The sequence below is a fragment of the Papaver somniferum genome, unplaced genomic scaffold, assembly GCF_003573695.1.
Source record: "Papaver somniferum cultivar HN1 unplaced genomic scaffold, ASM357369v1 unplaced-scaffold_65, whole genome shotgun sequence".
NCBI classification, from domain to species: domain Eukaryota; kingdom Viridiplantae; phylum Streptophyta; class Magnoliopsida; order Ranunculales; family Papaveraceae; genus Papaver; species Papaver somniferum.
Genome location: NW_020649304.1, coordinates 2,112,870 through 2,125,988, shown reverse-complemented (window position 1 = coordinate 2,125,988; position 13,119 = coordinate 2,112,870).

The window sequence follows — 13,119 nt, the reverse complement described above, 5'->3', positions numbered from 1 at the left end:
GGTGCTAGAGACCTTCCAGATTTGGATGCGGGAGTAGCCTCGAACTCTTCGGGTGCTAAATTCACGGACATGGGTAAGGCCTCGGTTGGGTCTTCTGGAGATGATTTTCCTCAGTCACTGATCCTTGAGGGTGATTATGCCATCTTAGCTTGGTTTAAAAAGAAGAACTTGATGTTCGTACCCAATCCAGCTCATGTGGTGGAGGGTGAGAAGAAATCTGATGCCTATACCCATAAGATGATGCAATTGTCTCCCGAGGACCAGGTTACAGAAGCGTGGGATAAGAATCTTCGGGCCTTGGAGGCTGCTCTAGTGGTCGACGCTCCCTCGACTGTTGCTGATATGATGGCGTTGGCTGATGGGTATCAGTATGGATTTCCCCAACAGCGGATGTTAGAGGTGAGTTCTCTTATCATTTTTCCTTGTATCAATTTTTAGCAATTTTTAGAGTCGGGGTGTTCTAATCTTCTGATTCGCAGATGATGAGGAGTGAGCATTGCAATCACATGTTGTACCAGTTTTTAAGGCCAAATCCCTTAAGTTGGAGGCTAAGCTTCGTCTTCGGGAAGAGGAGCTTACTGCGGCTGAGACTGTCATTGCTGATAGGGATAGGGAGATATGTGAGTTGAAGAGTCTCCTCAAGGCTAAGGAGCAACAAGGCAAGGAGGAGGAGAAGCTTCGCCTGGATCTTGCTATGGCTCGTAGTGAGTTGGAAGAGGCCAAGAAGAATTCTTCGGATGTTACATGTTTGATTATCTGTTCTCTTCCTTGTTGTTGTACGTTACTATAATTAGTGTTCTGTCTGAGTCTCCCTCCCCCACCCTATTTTCAGTGGGTGGAGTTCCTGAGTTAGTATGGCTTCGGAAAGAGCGGTAGCGTCAGAAATCTCGCATCGCAGAGTTGGTAGAGAAGATAAAGAGCGAGGTTGATAAGTGGAATGCTCGTGCCGATGAACATAATGCTCTGGCAGAGGAGTGGCGGGACAGACGAGTCCAAATGATTGATATGCAGAACAAATATAACAATGATCGTCGTTTGTTTAATGGAACGTTGTTGTGGACGCGTGATAATCTTCGTGACTCCCGAGAACAGGTCTCATCATTGGAAGCTAAAATCAATCTCTTGGAAGAAGAATTGCGTCAAGCTCGTTCTTCTCAGTCTTCTTATGTTAAATATTATATTCAGCGTCTTGCTAGGGAGAGAGATGACGCTAGGGCTGAGGCTGGTGCTCTTAGCAAAGATTTAGCTGCGTCTAGGGCTGATGTGGTACGCCAAGCTGAGTCTGAGAGAAATATTGAAGTAAATATGTATCGTCTCAACAAGGGTCTGGAGGGTTTAAACAATGAGGTCAACCATCTTCGTCACTTGGATTCAATGAAACATGTAGAATTAGATGCGAGTCAGTACGCCCTTTCAACCCTTCAAGCGGATTATAAGAAGTTGTCAGATGAGTATGATTTTCCCTGTTTCTAGCGCCAGATTGTGAACACAAAGATCATTGTCATCTGAGTATTCACAAATAATGCGCGCAGACTCATGACAATACAGTAAATAAGCTGCGCCTGAGGGGAATGGATTGGTTATGTCGAACCCTTGACTCAGAGTTCTAATAATCTTCCTCGTTTCATCAACTACAATCGTTGTTCTTAACTCATACAATAAGATAAAATAGTGGATGAAGTATAAAATGTACGACCATGATATACCATAAGTATCGAATTGAACATATAAAGTACAAATGCATGAATATAGATGAAACGATTAACTTATATGATTCATCACTCAGATCTCTTTCTGCGGGTTTGGGTTTTTCATTATACGTATGAAGGTTACAGAAATAGTCGAATGACCTTGAGATCAACATAAGCCTGCGTAGCAGGAAGAACTTCACTTACACTCTCTATCTCTGTCTCTCTCCTATTCTCCTCTCAATGTTTTTCGGCCCTCCCTCTTCACTTGGGAGAGAGGGGTATTTATAGGGAGGTTACGTGTGGTCCACTTATGAAGCCCGTTATAACCTTATCCTCTTGTGTTTTGTGCCACTCACGCAGAAGTCTTCGTTTTCTCGGCTGCATCTGCGTGTTCTATCTGGATGCGCAGTATTATCTGCGCTTCCTATACAGGATGACTGACACGTATGTTGTTTGAGGGTATTTAATGCGGGTAGTTGAGATGTCTGTCCGCGGTAGACAGCTGTCCACTGCCCCTGTCTTGTCTGCATCAGTCTGACTATCCCCAGCCGTAGATCTTAGATCTTTCTAGGGATAGGATAAAGTGACTCTTGGATGTCCACGCGTGATATCATATCTTGATTCCCTTAGCCGCATGTCCTCCACGTGTGTCTTTGTGGGTACGTGGCGGAAGATGAAATGTGTACCTACAATTTGCCCCTTTTCCTCCTACTGGGAGGTTAGTCGAAGTGGGAAGAAAAAACGTGTTACTCTCTTCATCTTCTCTTTATTATTTTCCTAGATTTTAGGGAACGTTCCCCACTATTTGTAATAACTTCTTCTTGGGTAGTGGAAAAACGTATTACTCTCTTCATCTTCTCTTTATTATTTTCCTAGATTTTAGAGCACATTCCCCACTATTTGCAATAACTTCTTCTTGGGTAGTGGGGCGGTTTTTATTTCTCTTTGCATATATATATATGAAAAGGAATGTGAAAATTCTTTAATCATAAATTTCATTCCTTCCCTTTCTTCAGAATTTTCATTCTTTGTTCTCTGCTTTTGTATCCTTGTTATTAACAGCTGCTGCTGCTGCTACTACTGTTGCTCCTCAAAGTTTTCTGCTGCTGCTGCTATTGTTGTTTGTCGAGGTTTTCTGCTGCTGCTGCTACCGTTGTTCGTCGAGGTTTTCTGCTGCTGCTACTGTTGTTCGTCGAGGTTTTCTGCTTAATTTTTTGTTTGTAGGTAGGTGATTTTATTGTGTCTTGATTATCTTTTGATGAACTGTTGATGTGTGTTTGTGATGAAGAACATATATATAAGTGTGTGTATGATTGCCCCTGTTCGTTACTACAAATAGTAATGATTTCTTCCTTCGTATATGCTTGCCCCTATTTGTTATTTCCCCTTTTATTTAGGGTTTGTTCTTATTTTCCATCTGGTTCATGATTATGAAGAACTAGATGAAATTGGGTTTTTTTAATTTCTGTTTTGTCTTCGCGGAAATCTGAAACTTGTTTGTGTACTACGCAGACATGGCTGACCGTCCGCGGGTGTCTTATCAAACTCCACCGCCTAGTCCGCGTTGATCTCCTCCGCGTAGGGATCCTGATGTTTCTCCGCCTGGTGGAGGTTCGTCTAAATCTTCCCAAGGTGATGCCCGCGTTCATAGGGTTTCGTCTTCTTATGGTCAGAGGAACTTAACTTCTAAGAGGGGTGAGTCGCAGAGAGGGAATACGCAGAAGGGGGACCGGCCAAAAGAGGCTCCCGGCTCCCGGTATGTTGTTTCTCGTCCATTAGTTAATCCGCGTGATGATCCCAAGAGAACGCGGGATGTCCTACCTCTTCGGTCAGTGGCGCCTCCTTCCGCGTCTCATCAACATCCTCTACCTCCTGATAGACACATTTATGTGTCTAATGTGTCTCAATTGTATGTATTGTTAGTACTCGATTTTCTATTTATTTTGTTATTTTATGTCTTTGTAGGTATTTTTAGAGAAATGAGCTCTTGTGGAAAAATTGGCTCGAAAAGTGGTATTTTACACCCCAGGATAAAGTACTAAAGGCACCCAGGAAACACCCCGGAGGAGTGTTAAAAGCGCCCCAAAAATGTGCCGGAGAAACCCCAGAAAAATTACTATTTGCACCCCATAAGGCAAGTGCTAAAGGGACACCCGTAGAGGATTAGGGGGAGGGCATCTTCTTCCCAAAAATTCAAAAATGAATTTTGGCGGGAAAACGGTTCTCATCTACTGTGTGATTTTTCGATCAAAGTTTGAAGGAGTTCTGGGTAGACTAAAGGGCTGAAACTTCATGGGTAGTTGTGATATGTCCTAACAAAGCTATTATGGGTGTTTGTTTCGATCGAATTTGGCTGGATAACTTGGTTTTAATCCAAACAGGGAGTTAGAGGAAAAACATGAGCTTGCACGGGTTGTGAGGAATTTAAACGTGTACTGCACGTGTTTGGAAGAGTTAATCGATATTATGTAGCGTGAAGAAGGTATAGAGGGAAATAAATACAGTTGCATGCGCGTGGAAGATCAAAAAATGGAAACTTTGGCCGTGGAGAATAATATTGATAAATGAAGATTATTTGGGAGATATGGCGTGATTAAATGAGGATTAGGAGTATAAATATATTTATCAAGGTACAAGAGACGGTGTCGAGAGTTTGGGGTCGAGAGAAGGTCCAGAGAAGCAGAAATCAAGAGTTGATGAAACTCTGTTTCTGCTGCTGCTGATGATGAAGAACACCAAGAACACGAAGAACAGACTCGCAAGGACAGTGGTTTATCAACAATGTCTAAGACGCACGGCCGTGGGTCGCAGTGCAGTCTAAATAGCAGCAGAACTTGTTTTTTTATCGTTCATTATGTGACGCTTTTTGTGCGTCGCAGATTACAGTTTTACACCATTTTCTCTTCTTCTCTTCATTGTAAACACCATTTGAGAAATAAATAAATATTTTGAGCGTGTTTTTATCATGATGAGCTAAAACCCAACACTGGGACGACGAAGGAGGGTGAATTTCATACACGGGTAAATTTATTTTATTCTTTTTTATGACTTTTGCATTAATCTAAAATTGAAATATGATTTGAATTAATTGGTTGTTATTTAATTTGATGATGTATGCTTAGCTTAGGTGTTTTGATACATCATGCTTGGGACTTACAATCGATGTTTTGAGAATCTATCTTGGCAAAATCAGAGTCTATGTTAATTTTATTAAGTTTTATTTGTCAAAGAATATATGAATGAACCATGTGTAGTGAATTCAGCCAAATCCTTAGTCCCAGTACCTCTCGCCCATTGTTAATATTTTTGTATATATAATTTTATCAAATCTTTAAATTTAATCTTCACAAGTCCGAGAGTTTGAACCTCATTATTACAACATCATCAAAAAAAACTATATCATTTTGATGTCTTTTTTTTTAGTTTTTTTTTTTTTTTTTGGTTTTTTTTTGTTTCTATACCTTCTTCACGCTACATAATATCGATTAACTCTTCCAAACACTGCAGTACACGTTTAAATACCTCACAACCCGTGCAAGCTCATGTTTTTCCTCTAACTCCCTGTTTGGATTAAAACCAAGTTATCTAGCCAAATTCGATCGAAACAAACACCCATAATAGCTTTGTTAGGACATATCACAACTACCCATGAAGTTTCAGCCCTTTAGTCTACCCAGAACTCCTTCAAACTTTGATCGAAAAATCACACAGTAGATGAGAACCGTTTTCCCGCCAAAATTCATTTTTGAATTTTTGGGAAGAAGATGCCCTCCCCCTAATCCTCTACGGGTGTCCCTTTAGCACTTGCCTTATGGGGTGCAAATAGTAATTTTTCTGGGGTTTCTCCGGCACATTTTTGGGGCGCTTTTAACACTCCTCCGGGGTGTTTCCTGGGTGCCTTTAGTACTTTATCCTGGGGTGTAAAATACCACTTTTCGAGCCAATTTTGCCGCAAGAGCTTATTTCTCTAAAAATACCTACAAAGACATAAAATAACAAAATAAATAGAAAATCGAGTACTAACAATACATACAATTGAGATATATTAGACACATAAATGTGTCTATCAACACCCCCAAACTTATTATTTGCTAGTCCTCGAGCAAAACTAATATGGAAAATAAAATCCTAATTCACTAGGTGTCCCTAGTGACCGAGTTAGTCTCGGGAGGGTTTACCAGAGATGTACCCACAAAACCAATACTCCAGACCCTAGCTATCTACGCAGAACCTTGGAAGGCACTAAAGGATCTCCTTGGTTGACATACAATCATTGACTATCGGAGGAAGTACCCTGATGCGAAATTCCAATTGATGTACACGAGTTTGCACTCAAGCATACTAAAATTCATATAAAGTGACAGAGCTCTACTCAGATAGTTGCACTATGGAAATCATATTCGGAGTCAAACTAATCATATGGATTGAAAAAAGAGATGGAAATAGAAAAATGTAGATGGTTTTGATATTAACCAAATGATCGATGTTTCACATATCTGTCTGAAGGACACTGCCAGAACCTATCCTAATGGACTGAGATACCGCTCTGACTAATATCAACACAACTGGCATATACAAGGGAACCAGTGGTCAATAACTTAAATCTAGATCAACAAACTGGCAAATACAAGGGAACCAACAGTTGACTACACAGAACAATAACCATTTTTTTTAACTTAACGGCATGAATAGATCTTTTTGATCCAAGCGCATGCTTCTTGTCAGCAGATTACACGATAGTTCCCACGGGTCCTGCATTCCACGCTTGCTTAGGCGACGGAAACATGGAGAACACACGCATATTGCTATCCAAGTGTTAATACTTATTCCGATTGGTCTAACTGTTCCGGTCTCTTTTTTTTTTTTACCTCAGTCACTCTAATTCACCCTAGCAGTGGTACAACTTGAATCGTGTGCCCCACCTAATCACTTAGAGAAACATAGTTTAAAATGAAAAAATAAAATGAAAAAAAGAAATGAAAAGGACTCAACGAGATATGGTGCAACTATCATGTTATTTCTAACACCTGAGCTCTGTGCTTTTATGAATAGACTCTATAGATGTTTCCATCTAATCAGATTGGTTCCTCAACTCCTACAACCAAGATGCTTCCATCCACTTAGATTAGTTAGTGCCATCCTGAATACGCATAAATTTCTAGGCTCTGAAGTTTATTAATTGCAACTAAAAAGTTTCTCCCATACCCCCAAACTTAAATCTAACATTGTCATCAATGTTCTAAAGATGAAACTAAAAGCATGAACAAGGAGAAACTGTTACCATTTGAAGCGAAAGAGTTAAGGAAAGATATTACCGTGTTGCATGAGCATGGGATACCTACCAAGAAGTGCTAAGTTTAAAGTATTCAGCCAGACTTAGGAAAGGATTAGTCAACTCGAACCATAAAGTAACAGTCGAAATAACTGTGGGTCTTCAAAACTAAATAGAGCTGACCAAAGGAAACTACAAGAAGTGGTTTCGAATATTGATGTATCTAAGGTTCATCCTAAGAGGAAAGCTTCCGATAGAAACCCTTCGAAGGGTTCTGTGATCCCTTGGAGGAGGAAGATATTTCTCAGGAAATACGTAGCGTCGCTGTTGGGGAGAAGAAAGTGACCTTCAAACATATTGATCTGGAGGTTTTCAAGGAAAATCATGGTCTTCAGCTATTCGATGTTCGTTTTTACGCTGCTGGATGATGATATTAATTATGAGATGATATCGACATATAAGTTTGATGAATTTCATATGCTGACCACGGTGGGGGCCTTTGAAGCGGGTCTTATGTTGCCTTTGTACAAGTCTGGGGATTCTTTTTATTATGATGTGCTGGCTGGTCGAGAGGGTTCTTCGAAGAACACACACTGTCGCTCTATTTCCCAACTTCATGGGAATTATCTTCGTGCACTGAGGGAGTGTTATCTTCGGAGCAAAGGAGACAATGATGACTCTTTATGTTCCCAATCCTGAGGAAAGGGGGTGGTATACGCCTGAGAATTTTAACAAGTCTTTTGGTGACTATGTTAACAGTAGGAATTGTAAACCGTGGAGTGTGAGTCTTCGGAATATTGCCGCTCCTCGTGGTGAGATCCGCCTTCTGAGTGAAGTAAGTGGTGCTAAGGTGAAGTACGTCCCGGGTACAGAGAATTATACTAACAAATTGGTGTTTCCTACTCGTGAGCAGATCAAGCGTGATCATGACTATGAATGGCACGCAACTGTTATTGAGGTTGTTGGTCCCTGGGATTGGGGGTGGGTTCCAGGTCCGCAAGGATGGCGTCCTACCGCAGATAGCCAGATACGTGCGACTCCTCCTGCTCGTTATGGGAATTTTCGTCCTTGGCATTTGAATTTTGAGGGCATGAATTTCCAATATGCCCTCGATGTTGTTGATGGAGATGACGAAGAGAGTTCCGATGCTGATCTTCAGGCGAAGAATGCTGCGGTTGTCAAGGTAAGATTTCCATATGCCTTGTCCTTTAGTTGAGGCAGTTTTAATTCTTTTCAAAGTCAGGGATTTTTATTCTTGTGCCTTGTCTTTTTAGGCGACGAAGAAGAGGAGGATAAATCCCAAGCAGTTCACCACCGCAACAATCGAGGAGGCGGAGGTTTATGAAGAAGTTAACAGTCCTGTGACTGAGCTTGGAGAGGATGAAGATATGTCTGATATGGAAGAGCGTACTGATACATTTCTTTCTCCTGTTTCTTCTTTTCAGTCTAGCAATGAAATCTGTTCAACCTGATTATATCTCGATCACTCATTCAGATCTTTCATCGGTAGATCCTCTCTATAAAAATTATCCCTTCCTTTCTCATAATTTTTTTTGTGATTCGTCGCCCAGAGCCTAGGGGTGAGCTCACCTTAAATTTATCATTCTTCCTCTCTCGGCAATCATCCGTGAGTATCTTCTACTCATCGATTGTCCTCCGGGACAGATAAATCAAAAGTTATATTATTTCATGAGGGTGGTTATTGATCACAACCGTTCAGCTCCTGAATCTAAGAAGATTACCGCTCTTGACGTTTTTCAGAGATATCCTCTGAAGTCAAATGGGAAGAATTATGCTTTTCCTCTTCTCAAGTATATTTTCCTTCGGGGTCTCCGGTCCACGCTCGGTATAGAGGAGAGCCAACCCAAAAAAAAGTACAAGCTCCGAAAGGATGGGTCTAGACCGATTATTTTGATCGATGATTGGGAGGGCGGGAGAGATTCTCCTTTAGAAGATTTGAAGTTGAGGCTTCTGTTTAATGAAGAGCCTCGCTCCTGTGAATATTTTTGCCTTTCTTGGGATCTTAATTTCTCCTTTGGGCATACTTTATTTAGTTCTTTTTCAAGTGATTTCTTTGCAGGTCCCTCTGAATTTTATATTTCAGAAGATGCTCACCATTTATAATCGTCTTGGGCACCTCACTAGTTGTAATCAGGTTTTTGATCGTATGATCGACTCCTTTGAGTGCAGGGGACCTGAGCTACGTCCACAAACATTCTTAGAGATATAATTAATTTCTTTACATCTCCATCGTCATCTCGCTCTCGGGATAGGATTCCAGAAAGCTATGATACTTTAGTTTTTTTTCGTAATTCAGCATTATAGAATATGCCACGTTGCTTAATTACCATAATACCCCATGTGTAACCAAGCGGTTGAGGAGATGCTTTGCTGCCAAACAAACAACCAAGTTGGTTGCTAATTAAGTTTAAGCCCGAGTTGACCAATCTTCAGCCAGTTTTTTCCGACAATATTGTTGTGTCAGCTGAGGCCAAGATCAAAATTATAGAAGAAAGTTGTGACCTCTTTGGAGGCAGATCTTGCCCTATCTAGGTCTTCCGCTGTTGTTGGTCCTGCTTCAGCAGTTGCATCTGATTCCTCCCTAGCAGGGACTTATGAACCTTCTGGGTCGACTTCAGCTTCTCCTTTCATGGATTTTGTCTTATTCCAGGTTGCATCATCTGATCCCTCTAGCTCTGGTAAGGGTTAGGTCGTTATTCCTTGTTCAGGTTGGACTTCTTGATTTCCTTTCGTGTGAGGCATTAGTTCTCAACATTTGTTTTTTATTGGCTTCTCTTAAATATAACCCACACATTTATTAACCATAGCCCATCCAAATAAGTGCTTATGCTAATCAAACAAACCTTTATAATCATTCTACATAGCCCACGAAATTATATACAATTATTAAATATAGCCCAAAGTAATAAGATAATCATCAAATCTCTAAATCAACATCAAGAACAACAACAACAACAAAAAGAAGCTAATTATCTTTATGTAAGATATTTGTGTGGATGGGGAAAAAACGGTTTACTGGTTTTTTAGGGAAGTGAAGAGTCGAGCGTGCGGTCGAGACTCCTCAGCCGAGCAAACTGCTAAACCTCACACAGATGCACTGCAAAGGGAGTGCTTAGATTCGAGAGATCAATCTGTAGGACTCCGGCCTAAACCAAGTCAATGGTCGTTCCAGAGTCAATTCGTTCGCAAAGAGAGAGATGGGTTGATCTGTAGGAGGGAAGCTGAGAATTGTGTGGAATCAATGATGATCAAGGATTATGGATGTTTTGAAGGTTTCTGCAATAATTGGTAAACTATGAAGTTTGAATAAGCTCTGATGGATTGATGAATTCTCGAGAGTGATTACTGTAAGATTCTTGTTAGACGAATGTTGTCCTCAATCATGGATTCAGAGACCTATTTATATTGTCAGAGTAGTGAACACATTGATCCTTATAAGTGTGACGGTTTCTTGAGTGAAAGAGTGGGAAAGTGGGAGATCGTGGTAAGGTCAGTTCCATGTCGTGCGGAGACTTGACCGATCATGCACCCACTACTTTGCTAACTCCTTCAACCATTTGCACGACTTACGCACATTTCTCGTCGTAGATAAATCCACGTGTCGTAGACCGCCAGACCAAAAACCCTAAGTAGTATCCCCCATTTGTGACGTGATTGATGTCTCACGAATCGTGGAGTCTGCAAGGCAGACGTGTTTTAATTAGTCACTGATTAGACAATGAGTCTAGATTTGTTGAATCGAGCATGATTGACGAATTCTCAATGATTCATGAATGTTAATATTGCTCGTCTGAGCAAACATTGTAAATTTGACGAGTTGTTGAATATTGGTGGATTACTGAATATATATGGATTATTCGAGCAACTGAGCAAGTATTGCTCAATTCGACGAATTAGTGATACGTTACTGAATATTGATAGTTGGATTAATATTCGAGCAATTGAGCAAGTATTGCTCAATTCGACGAATTACTGATAAATTATTGAATATTGATAGATGGATCAATATTCGAGTAACTGAGCAAGTATTGCTCAATTCGACGAATTACTGATAAATTATTGAATATTGATAGTTGGATCAATATTCGAGCAACTGAGCAAGTATTGCTCAATTCGACGAATTATTTACTGGTGACGTGACCCAATAAAATATTAACTAAATTATTGGTAGACTACCGAATATTATATAACTAATTTGGATGCTGATTGCTGGATCAATCATAAATTTATCAGTGTTTGAACTTGCTCAGAATGATGATTTCGTGGAGCGTTTGTTCGTAACCCTAATTTTGATCAATTGTTCGTCAATTAGTGAATTGCTGAAAATTGGTCATGACTGATAGCGGGACCTACCACACGAAATTATGGACGTGCATGTGATGCCCAAAAGCTCGAGTGAGCATGCACCAGGGTATTGAGTTGATCAGTGGTGAAAGAATGATGATAAAATGTCGGTTTCATCATTCCTTAAAAATAGTTGCTCGATTGAGCATTAGGTGATAAAACCCGATTTATGGAGAAGTTTGGGACCGGCCAAGAAGGCACGAAACCGGCCCTTAGGGGTGTGGGACCAGCTGATGGTCAATTGAGCAAATCCTCAGGTTAGTTGAAGAGAATTTGGGCCCAGTGTGAGCAATTGAGCAAATTAGGTCAGAATTATGAAAACGTGTGGGATCGGCTTTGTGCAAGCCATATGAATAACCCTGGTCGGTCAAGAAGGCATGCACGTGTTTCCATGGTGTCTGTGTTTCCGTACTGAGGGTTTCAGTATTTTCTGATGTGCGTTCGAGCAACATTGTGAATTTTTAGAAGAGTTTCATCTTGACTGAAATTCTTGATTTTTGTTGGAATGAGCATGTATGCTCAATTGATCAATATTTTGTAAATATTAAAATAAGGACATTTTAACATTTAATATTTCCATGAGAGGCTAGCCGGTCTGTGGCCATGTTGGCTTTTGGTTTTTCATGATTTGAGCAATATTTGAGAAAATATGAAGGAATCATGAATTTTGCTCAAATTGAGGAGTTTAGATGAGGAAAGTAATAATTATTAAAGACTAGGGATTGTAAGGTGTGGGACCGGCCACAGCTAGGGCATGGCCGACCGGCTATGTTGCCAGGTCCCAAAACACTTTCCTGAATTTTATATTATTATTTTTCACGAAACCGTGATATTATGGAGAATCCATGAGTTTTTGTTGAAAAGGAGGAGTTTCATGAAATTGGGAAGTAATAATTATAAAAGACAAAGGATTGTAAGGTGTGGGACCGACCACGACTTGGGCATGGCCGGCCAGCTAGGTTGCTCGGTCCCGCACACCTCTCCTAATTTTATATTATTATCTTTCATGAATCCGTGAAGTTATGGAGAATTCATGAGTTTTGCACAAACAAGGAAAGTTGCTAAAATCAAGGAGTTTTCATGAGTTAATGAAAATAATAAAATAAGGAAAATAATGGAAGAGGCATGGGACCGGACACGGCTAAGGCACGGCCGGCCGGCCGGTGGGCCCGACCCATGGCGCCTCTTATTATTTTATTATGATTTATTGTTTTCTCCCATTTTGCGTAGGATTCCTCATCTGTCCATATCTTCGAATGCTCGTTTGTGCATCCGGGTACTCAGTCGTGCATCATTGTAGTACACTTGCACCATATTGGTGGGGCTTACTCAGTGATGGTCCAGATGCCCAATTGTTGAGTATTTATCACCAATTTATGAAATTCGGTGGAGAATGATTCATGAAACTGAGTAATAAAAGTGAGTAATTGTTTATTATCAATCCATAGGATCAGCCGTGGATTCGACCATGAATTCGGAATAATAGAGTCGAATATTACCATTCCATGGGATCGTGGATTCGACCATAGAATCGGAGTAATTAAATATTATCATTCCATGAGATCAAACGTGGATTCGATCATGAAATCGGAGTAATGAGATTATCCATTACCATTTGTAGATGGTGGATTTTCGACAAGGTCAAAATCGTAAAACCATAATTATACATACTCCGGATCCGGCAATCGGATGAGTATTGACACTCATGTCTCTCAATAAAGCGTGAAAGCTCATGCCATAAAACCTCTGACTGAGAAGGATGTCTCTCAGAGTATATGTAGATGTGTAGTC